The sequence below is a fragment of the Carcharhinus amblyrhynchos genome, chromosome 5 (genome assembly GCF_965287045.1).
Source record: "Carcharhinus amblyrhynchos chromosome 5, sCarAmb.v2.hapA, whole genome shotgun sequence".
Lineage (NCBI taxonomy): Eukaryota > Metazoa > Chordata > Chondrichthyes > Carcharhiniformes > Carcharhinidae > Carcharhinus > Carcharhinus amblyrhynchos.
Genome location: NC_137328.1, coordinates 33,901,119 through 33,919,618, shown reverse-complemented (window position 1 = coordinate 33,919,618; position 18,500 = coordinate 33,901,119). Strand labels below are relative to the sequence as shown.

Here is an 18,500-nt window from a genome sequence, read left to right as displayed (position 1 = left end):
CCACGATCACCCCTCACCAATCACCGCCCTCTGACTAGGGCCAACCCTCCTCCACTCCTGTTGATCCCACCTTGTTGACTCTCAGTTCCCAGCGTAAACTTCACACTTGTTGTGGCCATCAATAGCCTGAAGGTTAAATCTGTCAATCAGGGTGGCCTTTGGGCTGGGAACTGATTCATACCATCACAGACAGGTTCTGAAGTTTAAACCCCCACAGCATGTAGGAAATCCCAAATTGCAAGTCCCCCTGCGCCCATTGCCCCTGCAGATTAGATCAGGTCAGTAAAAATTCTGCACATTTCCTTCAGTCTTCCCAAAATTTAGTTGGAGGAAATTTCTACTCCTCCAGAATCCAACCCTAGGGTGGGAACACTCTCCCTGTATCAATGCTACCTTTTCCAGATAGACTGGTGGAGCCAAAAGTCTTGAGGAGCAATTGAATATTACAATGGGTAGGATTTCTCTGGATGGATGAATAAAGATGGGCCAAATAGCCTTCTTCACCTGTGTTTATCCTACAGATTCTGATTCCTGGATTATGAGGTTTCAGGTCTGTATGGGTCATTTGGGCTGCAGGATGAGTTTGCTGGTTGGATGGATCTGAAAGGAAATGCTTTTAATGGAATGGAAATTTAATAAGCAAGAGGGATGTAGACAGATTGCCAAATAGGCATGATGAAATTTAACTCAGAGAATTGTGAAGTGATTCATTTTGATAGGAAGAATGAGAAGAGTCAATATAAACTAAACAGAACAATTTTAAAAGGGGTCCAGGAACTGGGGATGTATGTCTACACATCCTTGAATTAGAGAACTATAATAAATTCGGTTTTATAAATAGAGGAATAGAGTACAAAAGCAATGCAGCTATACTAAAACTTTATGAAATACTAGTAAGGATTTAGCAGTGGCCAGTCTGAGCATCACACTTATTTTATATTCATTTACAGAATGTAGTTGTCGTTGGCAAGGCCAGCATTTATTGGCCATCCCTAATTGCCCTTGGTAAGGTGGTGGCGAACTGACTTCTTGAACTGCTGCAGTCCTTGTGGTGTAGGCACATCCACAGTTCTGTTAGGGAGGGAGTTCCAGGATTTTGATCCAGCAACACTGAAGGAATGATGATACATTTCGAAGTCAGGATGGTGAGTGACTTGGAGGAGAACCTCCAGGTGGTGGCGTTTCCATATATCTGCTGCTCTTATCCTTCCAGATGGTAGTGGTTGTGTGTTTGGAAGGTGCTGTCTAAGGAGCCGTGGTGAGTTTCTGTAGTACATCTTGTAGATAGCACACATTGCTGCCACTGTTTGTCGGTGGTGGAGGGAATGAATGTTTGTGGATGTGGTGCCAATCAAATGGGCTGCTTTGTCCTGGATGTTGTCCAGCTTCTTGAATGTTGTTGGAGCTGCACCCATCCAAGCAAGTGGAGAATATCCATCACACTCCTGACTTATGCCTTGTTTATGATGATGTGGGTATGCCGGCGTTGGACTGGCGTAAACACAGTAAAAAGTCTGACAACACCAGGTTTTAGTCCAACCTATTTATTTGATAATATTCTCACTAGCTTTCGAGGGGACAGCCTCTTCGTCAGGTGAATGGAGAGTTCTGGCCTCAGACAGAGCATATAAAGAATCTCTAAACTGTCTGTGCTTTATATGCTCTGTCTGAGGCCAGAACTCTCCATTCACCTGACAAAGAGGCTGTCCCCTCAAAAGCTAGTGAGAATATTATCAAATAAATAGGTTGGACTAAAACCTGGTGTTGTCAGACTTTTTACTTTGTTTATGATGGACAGGCTTTGTGGGGTCATTGCAGGATTCATGGCCTCTGATCTACTCTTGTAGCCATAGTATTTATATGGCTAATCCAGTTCAGCTTCTGATCAATGGTAACCCCTATGATATCAATAGGAAGTATTCAAGATGGTAATGCCACTGGGTGCCATCAAGGGTGATGGTTAAATGTTAGAGATGGTCACTGCCTGGAACTTGTGTGGCATGAACGTTATTTGCCATTTGTCAGACCAAGCCCAGATATTGTCCATGTCTTGCTCATTTGGACATGGACTGCTTCAGTATCTGAGGAGTCACTGGTGGTGTTGAACATTATGTAATCATCAGTGAACATTCACACTTCTGATTTTATCCATTTGTGGGACATGGGCATCACTGGCTGGCCAGCATTTATCACCCATCCCTAGCTGCCCTTGAGAAGATGGTGGTGAGCTGCCTTCTTGAATCACTGCAATCCATGTTCTGCGGGTTGATCCACAATGCCATTAGGGAGGGAATTCTAGGATTTTGACCCAAAGACTGTGAAGGAATGGCAATATATTTTCAAGTCAGGATGGTGAGTGACTTGGAAGGGAATTTGCAGGTGGTGATGTTCCTATGTATCTGCTACCCTTGTCCTTCTTGACAGAAGTGGATGTAGGTCTGGAAGATGCTGTCCAAGGATCTTTGGTGAATTGCTGCAGTGCATCCTGTATATAGTACACATTGCTGCTAATGAACGTCCTTGGAAGAGGGAGTGGATGTTTGTGGGTGTGGTGCCAATCAAGCGGGTTGCTTTGTCCTGGATGGTGTCAAGCTTCTTGAGTGTTGTTGGAGCTGCACTCATCCAGGTAAATGGGGAGTATTCCATCATACTCCTGATTTGTGCCTTGTAGATGGTAGATAGGTTTTGGGTAGTCAAGAGGGAGGTACTCATCATAGTATTCCTAGCCAGGATGGAAGGAAGGTATTTGATGAAGCAGCTGAAGATGGTTGGTCCTCTTTAGGAGATCTTTGAGGGTATAAGAAGCAGGGTGGATAAAGGATAGATGCCCTTGTATTTGATAATATTTACATGGTTAAAGGATTGCCTAACAAGCAAGAAGCATAAAGTTGAGATAAATGAATCATTTTTAAGTTAGCAAAATGTAACTAGTGGAATGCCAAGAGTTCAGTGCAGAGGCCTCAAATATTTACAGTATTGTAGCCAAATTTGTGATGATACAAATGTGGGAAAGAAAGTTGTATAAGATTCTGAAGGAGCTTGACAGGGTAGATGCTGAAAGGGGGTTTCCCCTTGTAGGGGAATGTAGAACTAGGGAATTAAAAATAAGGGATCTCCCATTTAAGATGCAAGTGAGGAGGAATCATTCTTCTCAAAGGGTTGCTAATCTTTGGAATTCTCATGCCCAAAGGGCTTTGGGGGTCTGAGTCATTGAATATATTCAAGGCTGAGTTCAACAGATTTTTGATTTACAAGGGAGTCAAGAGTAATGGGGGTGGGGCGGGGGGAGGGGGGGGGGCATTGGTTAGGGATTGCAACAGGAAAGTGGAGTTGTGATCACAATTAGATCATCACAATCAAGCGGTAGGACAGGCTTGAAGGGCCAGTTGACCTACTTCTTCTGATCTTATATAGGATAGTGTCAAGCCTTAAAGAAGATGCAGAGATTTAGTAGAATGGTATCAAAGTTGAAAGATTTCAGCCATGTGCAGAGGCTAGAGAAACTGGGGCATCTTTCCTTAAAGAAGAGAAGGTCAAAAGTGGATTTGATAGAGGTGTTCAAATTTCTGAAGAGTAAATAGGGAAACTATCTCCAGTGGCACAACAGTCAGTAACTAGAGAACACAGAGTTAGGATAATTGTTAAAAGAACCAGAGGCAACACAAAGAAAAAAACCTTTGTGTAACGGCTTTGCTAAAGAGGGAGTATAGCAAAGGTTTACCAGGCTGATTCTTGGGTTGGCAGGTCTGCCAGACGAGGAGAGACTAAGTCGGTTAAGATTATATTCATTGGAATTTAGAAGATTGAGAGGGGATCTCATAGAAACTTAGAAAATTCTAACAGGTTAGATTCAGAAAGAATGTTCCCGGTGGTGGGGAAGTTGAGAATTAGGGATCATAGTTTGAGGATAAAGGGTAAACATTTTCGGACTTAGGTGAGGACAAATTTCTTCACCCAGAGGATGGTGAACGTGTGGAATTCACTAGCACAGAATGTAGCTGAGGCCAAAATGTTACCTGATTTCAAGAAGAAATTAGAAACAGCTCTTGGGGCTAAGGGATCAAGGGATATGGAGCAAAGGTGGGATCAGGATATTGAATTTGATGATCAATCACAATCAAAATTAATGGCGGAGCACACCCGAAGGGCCAAATGGCCTACTCCTGCTTATAGTTGTGAGGTTTCTATGAGTTGTTCTGGATCTGGAATGCACTGCCAAAAAAGGTGTTGAAAGTATATTTGGTAAAACTTTCAAAGAGGAATTGGATAATTATTTGAAAATCAAACATTTGAATGTCTATGGGAAACAGCTGCAAAGTAAGACAAATTAGATAGTTTTTTCCAACAGCTGGCAAAGGCAATTATGGGCTGAATGATTTCCTTCTGTGCCATTTCATTCTATGATTCTGATCATACTCTGTAAATTATCTTGGAGTTCTCTCTGTAGAGCAGAGAAGGCCAAAGGGAGATTTAATAGAGCTATTCAAAATTAAGAGGTATTTTCATAGGTAGAGACTGTCTTCAGGAGGCCAGTAACGAGAGGATACACATTTGAGATGATTGATAAAATATTCAGGAGTAAGATGAAGAGAAGTTTTGTTTTACGCAGCATGTTATGGTCTGGAATGCACTTACTGAAAAGATACTGGAAGCAAATTCAATAAATCTTTTAAAAGCAATGGATGTATACTTGGAAAAGAAGAGGTTGTAGGCCTGTGGTGATGTGGTAGGGGTGTAGGAGTGATTGGATAGCTCTAAGAGCTGGTATCAGCATGATGGGCCAAGTGGTCTCATTCTGTTATAAAATTGTACGACTCTATGATTATTGCTGAAATACAGTACACTGGTTGTGGGATCATTGTAACCAAGTCCCCAAAAAAGGAGTTTTCACATTGTCGATTGGTTGCATTTTTCGGAAGTCTTTCTCTGTTATATGACAGTATTTCAATGTACACTAAACTGCAATGGCTAAGGCAGCTCCTCATGTTATAAGAACTCAGCAGGTTCTTTATTTTCTTGTCAGATATTTAGACACCCATCTGTTTGCAAGAAGGAATTGGATTGTTGGTACTGAGATGGTAAGTGATTTCATAGCTGGTGTCACCCTGATGGACCTGAAAGTATAACTTTTTAAAATGTATTTATCTGTCTAATTCTGAAATAGTTTACATCCATTCACAGTATCCTCCCCCTCTCAGGAAGCAGTCTGGCCTTGAGATGCCAATAGAGAAACTTTCAACATAGCTCTGTGGCTAAGCCACCTGCAGCAATTTGTTAGCTGGGAGGGAAGGCACTGCTGGCCCCTTGATTGATTATTTTATTAACCATTGCTCAGAGCAACATCATGGGAACTGGCCGACCTCTGATAATCAGTGAAGACTGAGGCTTAACCTGCAAAAAGTTACATTTCTGTTTATTGTAACTAATGTCTAACTGTGAAAACATGCATGTGTGCCATTTCTTTTTGGGCATTGAGTATTTAGCTATGTTCTACTTGAAGCATTTGTCACTCTCAATTTATTTTTTGCAATCTTTATTATAGTGGGAAAGTTTGTTTGGAACCAGAAGAAATAACAGAGGTACTTAATGAATACCTTACTTCAGTATTCACTATGGAAAAGAATGTGGTTGTAGTACAGACTTGCAGTGGACTGAAAAGCTTGAGCATGTAGATATTAAGAAAGAGGGTGAGTTGGAGCTTTTGAAAAGCATCAAGTTAGATAAATCACCAGGACCGGATGGGATGTACCCCAGGTTACTGTGGGAGGTGAGGGAGGAGATTGCTGAGCCTCTGGCATGATCTTTGCATCATCAATGGAGACGGGAGAGATTTGGGAGGATTGCGGATGTTGTTCCTTTATTCAAGAAAGGCAATTGAAATAGCCCTGGAAATTATAGACCAGTGAGTCTAACCTCAATGGTTGGTAAGTTGATGGAGAAGATCCTGAGAGGCAGGATTTATGAACATTTGGAGAGGTATAATATGATTAAGAATAGTCAGCATGGCTTTGTCAAAGGCAGATCATGCCTTACGAGCCTAATTGAATTTTGTGAAGATGTGACTAAACACATTGATGAAGGAAAAGCAGTAGATGTATATATCTGGACTTCAGCAAGGCATCTGATAAGGAGTCCCATGCAAGGCTTATTGAGAAAGTGAGAGGGCATGGGATCCACGGGGACATTGCTTTGTGGATCCAGAACTGGCTTGCCCACAGAAGGCAAAGGTTATAGATGGGTCATATTCTGCATGGAGGTCCGTCACCAGTGGAGTGCCCCAGAGATCTGTTCTGGGACCCTTACTCTTTGTGATTTTTATAAATGACCTGGATGAGGAAGTGGAGGGATGGGTTGGTAAGTTGCTGATGACACAAAAGTTGGAGGTGTTGTGGATAGTGTGGAGGGAAGTCAGAAGTTGCAGCGAGACATTGATAGGATGCAAAACTGGGCGGAGAAGTGGCAGATGGCATTCAACCCAGATAAGTGTGAAGTGGTTCATTTTGGCAGGTCAAATAAGATGGCAGAATATAATATTAATGGTAGGACTCTTGGCAGGGTGTAAGATCAGAAGGATCTTGGGGACCGAGTACATAGGACGTTCAAAGCAGCTGCACAGGTTAAAGCTGTGATAAGAAGGCATATGATGTACTAGCCTTCATCAATCGAGGAATTGAGTTTAGGAGTCGAGAGATAATGTTGCATCTATATAGGACCCTGATCAGATTCCACTTGGAGTACTGTGCTCAGTTCTGGTTGCCTCATTACAGGAAGGATGTAGAAGCCATAGAAAGGGTGCAGAGAAGATTTACTAGGATGTTGCCTGGATTGGGGAGCATGCCTTATGAGGATAGGTTGAGGAAGCTCGGCCTTTTCTCCTTGGAGAGACGAAGGATGAGGGGTGACCTGATAGAGGTGTATAAGATATTGAGAGGTACTGATCGAGTGGATAGTTAGAGGCTTTTTCCCAGGGCTGAAATGGTTGCCACAAGAGGACACAGGTTTAAGGTGCTGGGGAGTAGGTACAGAGGTGATGTCAGGGGTAAGTTTTTCACTCAGAGAGTGGTGGCTGTGTGGAATGGGCTGCTGGATTCGATAGGGTCTTTTAAGAGACTTTTAGATAAGTACATGGAACTTAGTAAAATAAAGGTTATAGGTAAGCCTAGTAATCTCTAAGAAAGGGACTTGCTCAGCACAACTTTGTGGGCTGAAGAGCCTGTATTGTGCTGTAGTTTTTCTATGTTTCTATCTCTCCCCTATGCCATGAATAAGTTCCGCGTTTTCGGTTGCTGCTTTGCTACTCTTATCCCAGCTATTAAATAATTTAAAATAAAGGTTGCCTCAGCTCCTGGTCTTCACTATCTTCCTCCCTATCAGAAATTGTCTCTCCAAATTACTTGGCTGAGTTTAAAGTTTATTTATCAGTGCCACAGTAGGCTTACATTAACACTGCAATGAAGTTACTGTGAAAATCCCTAGTCGCCATACTCCAGCACCTGTTCGGGTACACCGAGGGAGAATTTCAGCATAGCCTTCCAGATTGTGGGAGGAAACTGGAGCACGCAGTGGAAACTCATGCAAACATGGGGAGAACTTGCGGACTCTGCACAGTCACTCAAGCCAGGAATTGAACCTGGGTCCCTGTCGCTATGAGGCAGCAATATTAACTACTGTGCCACCGTGCTGCCCCTGATTAGGAACTCTTCAAGTGATGTTACTGGTCCCTTCTCTCAACCGTATGTGTACTACCGAATGTGATCATTGTTCTCTCTACATGAGAATGCCTTTCTGGAATAATGTTCATTCACCCATCTCTCTTCAGTGTTCACTGCAGACAGCTTTGTTCAGCTTGCATTCCATTTCCACACACAGATTAACTGTCTTACATCTGTCCACAGCCCTTTGCTGATTCCTTCATACCTCAACACACACACTGTCGCTCATATTAACCCCTTCAACTGTTAGAAATAGTTTTGTGTGTTAAATTACATATAATAGACTGTATCTACTCTTACAGCCAGTCCCAGTCATTTGTATTTACAGAGATTTTTCAAGAACTTAACTGTATTATCAATAGAATTGTTGCTTTAGAAATGTGGGTTTTTTTTGCCTTTTTGGTACAGAAAAAAACAGCAGAGAAACATTCATCAGGATCCACAAGAGTCCCAGCAACAGCATTTGAAGTAAAGGAAATCAAAACCAATAGAGAACAAAAGATAAATAAAGGTATGGTCTGTGTGTTAAATATCAACCCGTGGCAGCTATATACTACTCATTGGATTATCATTGCCTAGTTATGACTTTATTTCGGAAAATAATCATAAAGTAACACATTTGGGATGGAAGAGAGATTTGTTTTCTTTCTGGTTTTCAGAAGTGTGCCGCGGATTCTTTTATGTAAATTTATTTTGCAACTTTCTTAACCCCTTGATGTCCCTGAGTGTATTAGTCACTTGAGTATTTTGGAAGTAAAGTTCCTTTTGTAATGCAGAAATTGCCAAATGCCACTAATTCAAATGAGAGCAGCTACGTAAGGATAGGAATAAATGAGTGATTCTCACATTGGCAGGCTGTGACTGGTGGGGAACCGCAAGGATCTGTATTTGGGATCCAGCTGTTCACAACCTACGTCAATGATGTGGAATGGCGGGGGGGGGCATGTATGTAATATTTCCAAGTTTGAGGGTAACACAGAACGAGGTGAGAGTGCAAGTTGTGAGGAGGGTGCGAAGAGGCTTCAAGGGGATATAGGCTTAGTGAGTGGGCAAGAATATGGCAGACAGGATATAATGTGGGTAAATGTGAGGTTATCCACTTTGGTAGCAGAACAGAAGTGCAGAGTATTTCTTAAACGGTGAGCGTGTTGCAAAGTGTTGATGTCCAAAAAGACCTGGTTGTTCTTGTTCATGAGTCACTGAAAGCTGACATGCTGGTGTAGCAAACAATTGCAAAAGCAAATGGGATATGTTGGCCTTTATCACAAAAGGATTTGAGTACAGGAGTAAAGATGTATTGCTGCAACATATTGGTTAGATTGTACCTGGAGTATTAGGTACAATTTTGATCCCTTTCTTTAGGATATTTATGATAGAGGGAGTACAGTGGAGATTCACCAACCTGATTCCTGGGATGGTGGGACTGTTTTATGAGGAGAGATTGAGGAGATTGGGCCTGTATTCGCTGGAGTTTAGAAGAATGTGAAGTGATCTCACTGAAACATGCAAATCCTTAAGGGGCTAGACTGGGTAGATGCAAAAAAAATGTTTCCTCTGGCTTTGTGGGTCTAGAACCAATGGAGAGACATAAGGGGCAAGCTATTTAGGACAGAGATTAGGAGGAATTTCTTCTCTCAGAGGGCAGTAAATCCCAGCGGGTTGTGGAAGCTCAATCACCTGGTATATTCAAGACAGAAATTAATATATTCCTGGGTAATAATGATATAAAAGAAAATAGGTGGCACGGTGGTAAGCACTGCGTCCTCACCGTGCTTGGATTCAATTCTGGTCTTGGGTCACTGTCTTAGTGGAGTTTCCACGTTCTCCCCCTGTCTGTCTGGGTTCCCTCCAGGTGCTCTGGTTTCCTCCTATAGTCCAAAGATGTGCAGGTTAGATGGACTAGTTATGCTAAATGCACAGAGTTACGGAGATAGGTAGATCATCAGCCTAGGCAAGATGCCCTTTTGGAGGATGGTTGGTGCAGACACAGTTGGCTGAATTGCATGCTTCCATAATGTAGGATTTTTATGGATGTTATTATAAGAAGATAGTGTGGGAAAAATGATGTTGAGGTAAACATCAGCCATGCTCCAGTTGAATGTTTGAGCACGCTCAAATGGTTGAATGGCTTACTGTGTCTATGTTCCAATCTTCCTTCAACATGTCTGAGTATTCCAGTGGAGTGTGGGCTTAGGTTATGGGATCAAATCTCTTTAGTAAAGCTTTGACCCCAAACCCATTCAGAGTTGAGAACTCCCAAGACCAGATAACATTATCCCAGGGTGCTGAAGAGACAAATTAAGAGACTCTTTCAGGACACTGATTATAGTCACAACTCACTAGAAGAGTTCCACAGTTGTCTGTATTCAATAAGTCTGACAAATCTTCAGTACCACATAAAATAATGAAAATCATTCAAAGGTCAGCTCAACAAACAAAAATCCTATTTTGTGAAGACTACAATAGGCAAATTCAAGTTACACTCCTGGAGAAGTGTTAAACTTGATAGAAGTATAAGGTCGAGATAGATCTTAATTAGTGAATCATCAAATCCCTATAGTGCAGAAGGAGGCCATTTGACCCATCAAGCCTGCATAGGCCTTTTCTGTGTAACCCCACATATTTAGCACGGCCAATCAACCTAACCCGCAAATCTTTGGACTGTGGGAGGAACACAGTAAAAAGTCTGACAACACCAGGTTTTAGTCCAACCTATTTATTTGATAATATTCTCACAAGCTTTCGAGGGGTTACCCTCTTCGTCAGGTGAATGGAGAGTTCTGGCCTCAGACAGAGCATATAAAGCACAGACAGTTTAGAGATTACTGATTAAAATGCGAATCCTTACACCTAACCTGCTGTTCAAGACCTGAGGTGGCTGACAATGTGAGTGGTAGGAGCACTGATCACAGTTTAAAGAGATGTGTATTGTCTCCAGACAGTACAGTAAGTGAGGTTTTGCAAACCCAGGCAAGTCACGGGGGTTACAGATAGTGCGACATGAACCCAAGATCCCTGTTGAGACCGTCCTCATGTGTGCGGAACTTGGCTATCAGTCTCTGCTCAGCGACTCTGCGCTGTCGTGTGTTGTGAAGGCCGCCTTGGAGAATGCTTACCCGAAGGTCAGAGGCTGAATGCCCGTGACCACTGAAGTGTTCGCCAACAGGAAGGTCACTGTGACCACAATACCACACAACCCTGTCACAGCAACCTCTGCAAGACATGCCGGATCATCGACATGGATACCATCATCACACGTGAGAATACCATCCACCAGGTACATGGTAAATACTCTTGCAACTCGGCCAACATTGTCTACCTGATCCGTTGCAAGAAAGGATGTCCCGAAGCATGGTACATTGGGGAGACCATGCAGACGCTACGACAACGGATGAATGAACATCGTTCGACAGTCACCAGGCAAGACTGTTCCCTTCCTGTTGGCGAACACTTCAGTGGTCACGGGCATTCAGCCTCTGACCTTCGGGTAAGCATTCTCCAAGGCGGCCTTCACAACACACGACAGCGCAGAGTCGCTGAGCAGAGACTGATAGCCAAGTTCCGCACACGAGGACGGTCTCAACAGGGATCTTGGGTTCATGTCGCACTATCTGTAACCCCCGTGACTTGCCTGGGTTTGCAAAACCTCACTTACTGTACTGTCTGGAGACAATACACATCTCTTTAAACTGTGATCAGTGCTCCTACCACTCACATTGTCAGCCACCTCAGGTCTTGAACAGCAGGTTAGGTGTAAGGATTCGCATTTTAATCAGTAATCTCTAAACTGTCTGTGCTTTATATGCTCTGTCTGAGGCCAGAACTCTCCATTCACCTGACGAAGAGGGTAACCCCTCGAAAGCTTGTGAGAATATTATCAAATAAATAGGTTGGACTAAAACCTGGTGTTGTCAGACTTTTTACTGTGTTTACGCCAGTCCAACGCCGGCATACCCACATCATGACTACTGTGGGAGGAAACCAGAGCACCCAGAGGAAACCCACACAGACACAGGAAGAACACACAACTCTGCACAGCCACCCGAGGCCAGAATTGAACCCAGGTCCTTGGCACTGTGAGGCAGCAGTACTAATGACTCTGCCAACATGCTGGCCAGAACAACAGCCTCACTAAATTTGTCATAAAGATCTTTGCTTTTGATGTATGTCCTAAGTCAGCTTTGGTTAATCTGTAAATACCAAAATGAAATGAACTTGATATACTGGGGAAAGAACATTACACTGCCACTTTAAGCTTTATCACTTTCTGGGCTAACCCAGCAAAGCAAGCATGCACGAGGTCACTGCTGTCTCACACAATTGATCTTTCAAACAAGGAGTCATTACATTGACTGCAGTTTCTATGACAGCTGATAATGATGATCCTATATTGACTGAGTGGGTGCAACAAGGATTTAATATTAACTTGTGTGTTTGCATCTGTTCAGGTTAAATTGATCTTTCATTTTCTTTCACTTAGGTGAAAATTCCAGTTGCCTTGAGGTCCAGGTTAAAACCGGGTCTGACAGCCACCTCCCGGCAGTAAACAAGAGCGGCTCACAAAACAGACTTGAACATTCGTCTCTGTGTACAGTCCTGTAGAATGGTGGAGCCTCTCAGCTTAAGAATCGTGCATGAAATAATTTTCACTTTAAATAACTCCAGAGTTAATTCAATTGTTAATTCAAGCAGATTTAATTGTGTGAAATAGAAACTGCAGGCACCTAACAGCTAGGACTAAGGTTAGGGTTAGAGCTAGAATTAGAAATAAGAGGTTAAAATGTCAAGGATAAGGTTATAGTTAGAATTAGAAGCTACTAGGTTGAGGATTGGGTTAGAGGTAGAATTAGGGTTCATTAACATATCCATTGAATAATAAAGGAAAGAAATGCAGTAACCATTGTGTTGTAACCAACAAGAAAGAACTAATCTGTTGTCACCTAGAAATGTATTTATGAACAACTGAGTCAATGAACTTCAGTGAAAAACGTTTGAGAAACTAAAAGTTTAGTGAAAACGCAATGGAATACAGAACCTGGAGTGGGACGTAATTATTGGATCGGTTGTCATAGCAGGTGGTGTAAAAACATTTAAACGTCACGGGGATCTGCAGCAATTCCATTTTTAGCCTCTGATTTCATTACTACTGCATGCTCTACAGTGAGGAGGGAAGGCAGAAAGAACTTGCTGTTATTTAGAGCCTTTCATGACTTCAGGAGTGTTACAGTAAGTTAAGTACTTTTGAAGTGCAGTTACTGTTGTAATGTAGAGAAATTCTGGTCACCCTATTATAGAAAGGATATTATTAAACTAGAAAGAGTACAGAAAAGATTTACTAGGATGCTATCAGGACTTGATGGATTGAGTTAGAAGGAGAGGCTGAAGAGACTGGGACTTTATTCTCTGGACCATAGCAGGCTGAGGTGTGACCTTATAGAGGTGACGGTGTTGGTGATGCTGTTGGTGTTCGTGATGCTGGTATAGGTGCATCTTAGTTTGTGGATGAATCAGATTTGGAGAAAATCTAGTGTGTCACAGGGAATCAGGTAAGTGCTTGGTTGATGAGTAATTTGTTTATTTATCTTTTAAACATTAATACAATTTATTGGGAATTGTAATGTTTTATTCATAGTAAGATTTTCGGCCCTAGGCCTAGCAGCTGAAACCATGGCCACCAATGGTGGTACAATTAAAATTGGGAATGCTCAATAGGCCATAATTAGATAAGCACGGATATCTCAGAGGGAAGAGGGGCTGGAGATTAGAGATAGGGAGATATGAGGTCATGGAAGGATTTGAAAACAGGAATGAGAATTTTAAAATTGAGACTTTGTTTAACCAGGATCCTCAGTAGGTCAGCAAGCACAGGGATAATGGTACTTGATGATTAAGGACTCGAACAGCAAAGTTTAGATGTTTACAAAAGAAAGGATAAAGAAGATCAGTCAATAGTGTGTTGGAATAGTCAGATCTAGAGGTAAGAAAGGCATGAATGAATGTTTCAGCAGCAGCTGAACTGAGGCAGGATGAAAGTAGAAACGGACAGTCTGAATGCTGGCACAGATCTACAGTCAGAAGCTCACCTCAAGATCAAATAGGAGACTAAAGTTGTGAACAGTCTGGTTTACTCTGAGGACGCACCCGCAAGAAACAATTTCTCCAAATCCACTCTATTAAACGCCTTCTTACTTTAAACTTGTTTATTTGGTCTTCCCTTAATCTTTTTCCCAGAGAGAAAAAAGGTTCAGCCTGTTTAGTCTTTCTTGGCATTTGCCTTTTCTTAACGGTTGTATTCTTCCTTATAATCTTTACTGCCTATTCTCCTGCCTTCTGCATACTTTCTATCATATGGAGACCAGAATTGCATGTAGTACACTAAGTGAATTGCATCCAACAAGATATTCACATCTGGTGTAGGCCAGGGTGGGATTTTGAACTCCCTTCCCCCCAAAAACAGCCCATCCCTCATTGCGTGGGATGTCAGAAGCAGTAAGATCCTCTTGTCATTTGGGACTACCCATACTATCAGCCTGTATAAAGGGATAAAGATGATTATGGCCATAGTAGGATCATTCACATTGTAATCTCTCAGAATGTTAATGAGACTGTCAAATTTCCATTTACATCACACTATACTCTACGGGGATGTTGTGAAGACACAGAAACAAAAACAATGCTATTTAAAGCAAAGATATTTATAGAAGAATCTCTACTGAAAAGAAGCACTTAGCCACATGACAGTTTTGCAAAGAGCCCATAATTCACATACGATGCAAAATGTTCCAGGTATATTGGAGGCCAAGTAAGCATATTCATGTGGGAGATCCCAGGTATATCAGCCACTTTTAATTAAAACAACACTACATTTTCCAATAGCCTTGTTATAATGGTGACTTTTTGATAATGTTGGTACGGTGAGGGTGGCACTTTAGTACAGTGGTTAGCACTGCTGCTTCACAGCTCCAGGGACCTGGGTTCAATTCCCAGCTTGGGTCACTGTCTGTGGAGTGTGCACATTCTCCTCATGTCTGCATGGGTTTCTTCCGGGTGCTCCAGTTTCTTCCCACAGTCCAAAGATGTGTAGGTTAGGTTGATTGGCTATGCTACAAATTGCCCCTTAGAGTTGAGAGATGCATAGGTTAGAGGAATAAGGGGGTAAATATGTAGGGATATGGGGGTAGGGCCTGGGTGGGTTTATGGTGCAGACTGGATGGGCCAAATGGCCTCTTTCTGCACTGTAGGGTTTCTATGATCTCAGTATAGGGGAGGGCATAGAAGTCTGTTGGTGTCTCCAGTTGATGTGATGTATCAAGTGGGTTGTGTAATGGTCAATCTGCTTGTCACATTTTGTTTTCAGCTCTCACCGCTGGCGAACAGCAAAACTATTGTGAAAAGAGCAAAAAATGCATAGACTTTTCCCACTAATACATAACCTCTTCATCAGCAAACCCTGTGCAGTGCCTCCCCATGGGAACCTCACAGATACATATTAAACTACAGGGGACTCGGAGGTGGCCTGATCCCTCAGACGTAGCATACAGGTCCATTGGTGTGTGGTTACACCTGGTGCCCATGAATCAGACACTCAGCTATAGTTTAATAGCCCTACCGCCTTGTGGGTGTCTTGGGAGAAGGCGGTTAAGGAACTAAACCCTGACAGAAATACTTAAGAGGAGTTAGTAGTTGATAATGTCATGTATCCGATAGTTTTCCAGCAACTCCTGCAGCACAGCTGGTACCAAACAGTACTGGTTTCATCCTTTCCTCTGCTCAATGTTAGCAATGCCTAAAGGAAGGGAGGAGGCATTGAAGCCTGGAAACTCAGAGTCTCCATACTATTTGCCCAGGCTACATCCTGCAGAGGACAATACAGCTTCGCGATTTACTTTGGCACAACACAAGAAGAAACTGTTACCAATTAAACGCTCTCACTTGCTTAGCATAAGAGCATGAGCACTGGGGTTACTTGCAACAATGGAAGGTCATCACATCTGATTGGATAGCTACCACCCACCTCAAGCCTGGCAGCTCCCAGTCAGTTAGCTGTTGAGTATCGCAGCCTGTTGGCTTCAATGAACACTTGGAACTCAGAGTCATTTCTCCACAGGCAGATTGCTAATCTTTGCACCAGGCAAACCAAACTCAAAGAAGTCACCAGTATTTTGCATCACAAGCTGCAACAATGCATCCTGGCCTTCCTGATGATGCACACAAGATAACTGTGATCAACAACGTGGGCATTGTTGCACTGTAAAAGGCAAAGCTAGCTAAAAGTGGATCCCTTAAAGGGAAAGACTACAAGTTCTCCTGGCAGGGGAAAACTCAAGATCAACAATTGCCAGCAACCTGTCTCTTGATGCTGAAATCAACACCAGGATCTTCAAGGCCTCAGCTGTCATGTCAAAGTTGAGAATTTGAGTGTGAATCAACAACAAACTAAGTGAAAATACGAAGCTCTGTATTTATAAAGCTTGTGATCTCAGCACTCTCCTTTACAGCAGCGAGGCTGCAGGAATTCCCAGCATGTTTGCCCTAGAGTCAGCAACAATTCAGTTGGCTGATCGTGCATCCCCACTGGCGAGCTTACTATCAGCAGGTGACCAACTGCTAAACCACGTCTGCAATACAAGGATACCCATAGACGCAATCTCTGGTTGATCAAGATTGGAGTTACTGATGGGATATCCTCACTGCTGGCCATAGGAGTTGGAAAGAAACAACCAGGAAAGATATGGAAAAAGCAGAGGTCAAAAGATCAGATGGTGGAAAAGGAAGAAAAACATCAATCGACCATAGGCCAATGCTATTCGAATGTGCCAGCTGCAGAAACAAACATCAAAATTGAAACAGAGCAGTATAAACACAGGAAGGGCCACACTCACGCATCACCCTCCATAACCACAGCAGATGATGTTCAATACAGAAGGAAGTCTCACAACACCAGGTTAAAGTCCAACAGGTTTATTTGATAGCACAATCCACTAGCTTTTGGAGCACTGCCCATTCATCAGATGAGTGGGAGTTCTGTTCACAAACAGGGTATATAAAGACACAAACTCAATTTACAAAATAATGGTTGGAATGTGAGTCTGTACAGGTAATCAAGTCTTAAAGATATAGACAATGTGAGTGGACAGAGGGTTAACTAAAGGTTAAAGAGATGTGTACTGTCTCCAGACAGAACAGTTAGTGAGATTTTGCAAGCCCATGCAAGTCATGGGGGTTACAGATAGTGTGACATGAACCTAAGATCCCGGTTGAGGCCATCCTCATGTGTGCGGAACTTGGCTATCAGTCACTGCTCAGCGACTCTGCGTTGTCTTGTGTCGTGAAGGCCGCCTTGGAGAACACTTATCTGAAGATCAGAGGCTGAATGCCCATGACCACTGAAGTCTTCCCCAACAGGAAGAGAACACTCTTGCCTGGTGATTGTTGAGCGGTGTTCATTCATCCGTTGTTGTAGTGTCTGCGTGGTCTCCCCAATGTACCATGTCTCGGGACATCCTTTCCTGCAGTGTATCAGGTAGACAATGTTGGCTGAGTTGCAAGTGTATGTACCATGTACCTGGTGGATGGTGTTCGCACATGAGATGATGGCATCCATGTCGATGAGCTGGCATGTCTGGCAGAGTTGTGTGGCCTCATGCTCAATGTTCTCCTGAAGGTTGGGTAATTTGCTGCAGACAATGGTCTGTTTGAGGTTGTGCGGATGTTTGAAGGCAAGAAGTGGGAATGGCCTTGGTGAGATGTTCGTCTTCATCAATGACATGTTGAAGGCTCCGGAAAAGATATTGTAGCTTGTCCGCTGCGGGGAAGTACTGGACGGCGAAGGGAACCCTGTCCGCTGTGTCCCTTGCTGATCTTCTGAGGAGGTTGATGCGTTTTTTTACTGTGGCGCGTCGGAACTGTTGATCGATGAGTCAAGCGCCATATCCTGTTCTTATGAGGACATCTTTCAGCATCTGGAGGTGTCTGTTGCAATCTTCCTCACCTGAACAGATCCTGTGTATATGGAGGGCTTGTCTGTAGGATGGCTTCTTTAACGTATTAAGGGTGGAAGCTGGAGAAGAAGAGCATCGTGAGGTTATCCATGGGCCTGCGGTACAATGAAGTGCTGAGGTGGCCGTCCTTGATGGAGATACGTGTGTCCAAGAATGCAACTGATTCCGGAGAGTAGTCCATGGTGAGTCTGATGGTGGGATGGAACTTGTTAATGTCATCATATAGTTGTTTCAGTGATTGTTCACCATGAGTCCATAGGAAGAAAATGTCATCGATGTATCTAGGGTATAGCATTGGTTGAAGGTCCTGTGTGATGAAGAGGTGTTGTTTGAACCTGTGCATGAAGATATTCGCATATTGAGGTGCGAATTTGGTCCCCATCTCTGTTCCGTGTGTCTGGACGAAGAACTGGTTGTTGAAGATGAAGACATTGTGGTCCAGGATGAAGCGGATGAGTTGTAAAATTGCATCTGGAGATTGGCAGTTGTTGGCGTTGAGTACTGAGGCAGTTGTAACAATGCCATCATTGTGGGAGATGCTGATGTAGAGCGCTGAGACATCCATTGTGACAAGGAGTGCTCTGGTTCAACTGCTCCATGTGTGCTGAGTTTCTGTAAGAAGTTCGTAGTGTCGTGACAAAAGCTGGGGGTTCTTTGTACAATGGGTTTCAGGATGCCTTTGATGTAGCTGGAGAAGTTCTCACACAGGGTCCCATTGCCCAATACGATGCGACGGCCATCTTCAGGAGGCAGTAGAGATCTCCAAACTGGGGTGTACGTGGGATGA

General features: G+C 43.1%; 1 long non-coding RNA gene across 4 annotated transcripts; it reads left to right on the top strand.

Moving 5' to 3' along the window:
* Positions 1–652: 652 nt before the first annotated feature.
* LOC145342952 (uncharacterized) lies at positions 653–13,907 on the top strand. 4 transcript variants are annotated; one of them, XR_013886668.1, is made up of 4 exons: positions 653–1,145; positions 5,024–5,078; positions 5,543–8,223; positions 12,193–13,907. It is a non-coding gene; the product is annotated as an uncharacterized LOC145342952 (long non-coding RNA). The 4 variants fall into 4 exon arrangements; XR_013886667.1 differs by lacking the exon at positions 653–1,145 and having other exon boundaries at positions 3,317–5,078; positions 5,543–5,579; positions 8,121–8,223; XR_013886666.1 differs by lacking the exon at positions 653–1,145 and having other exon boundaries at positions 3,317–5,078.
* Positions 13,908–18,500: the final 4,593 nt, after the last annotated feature.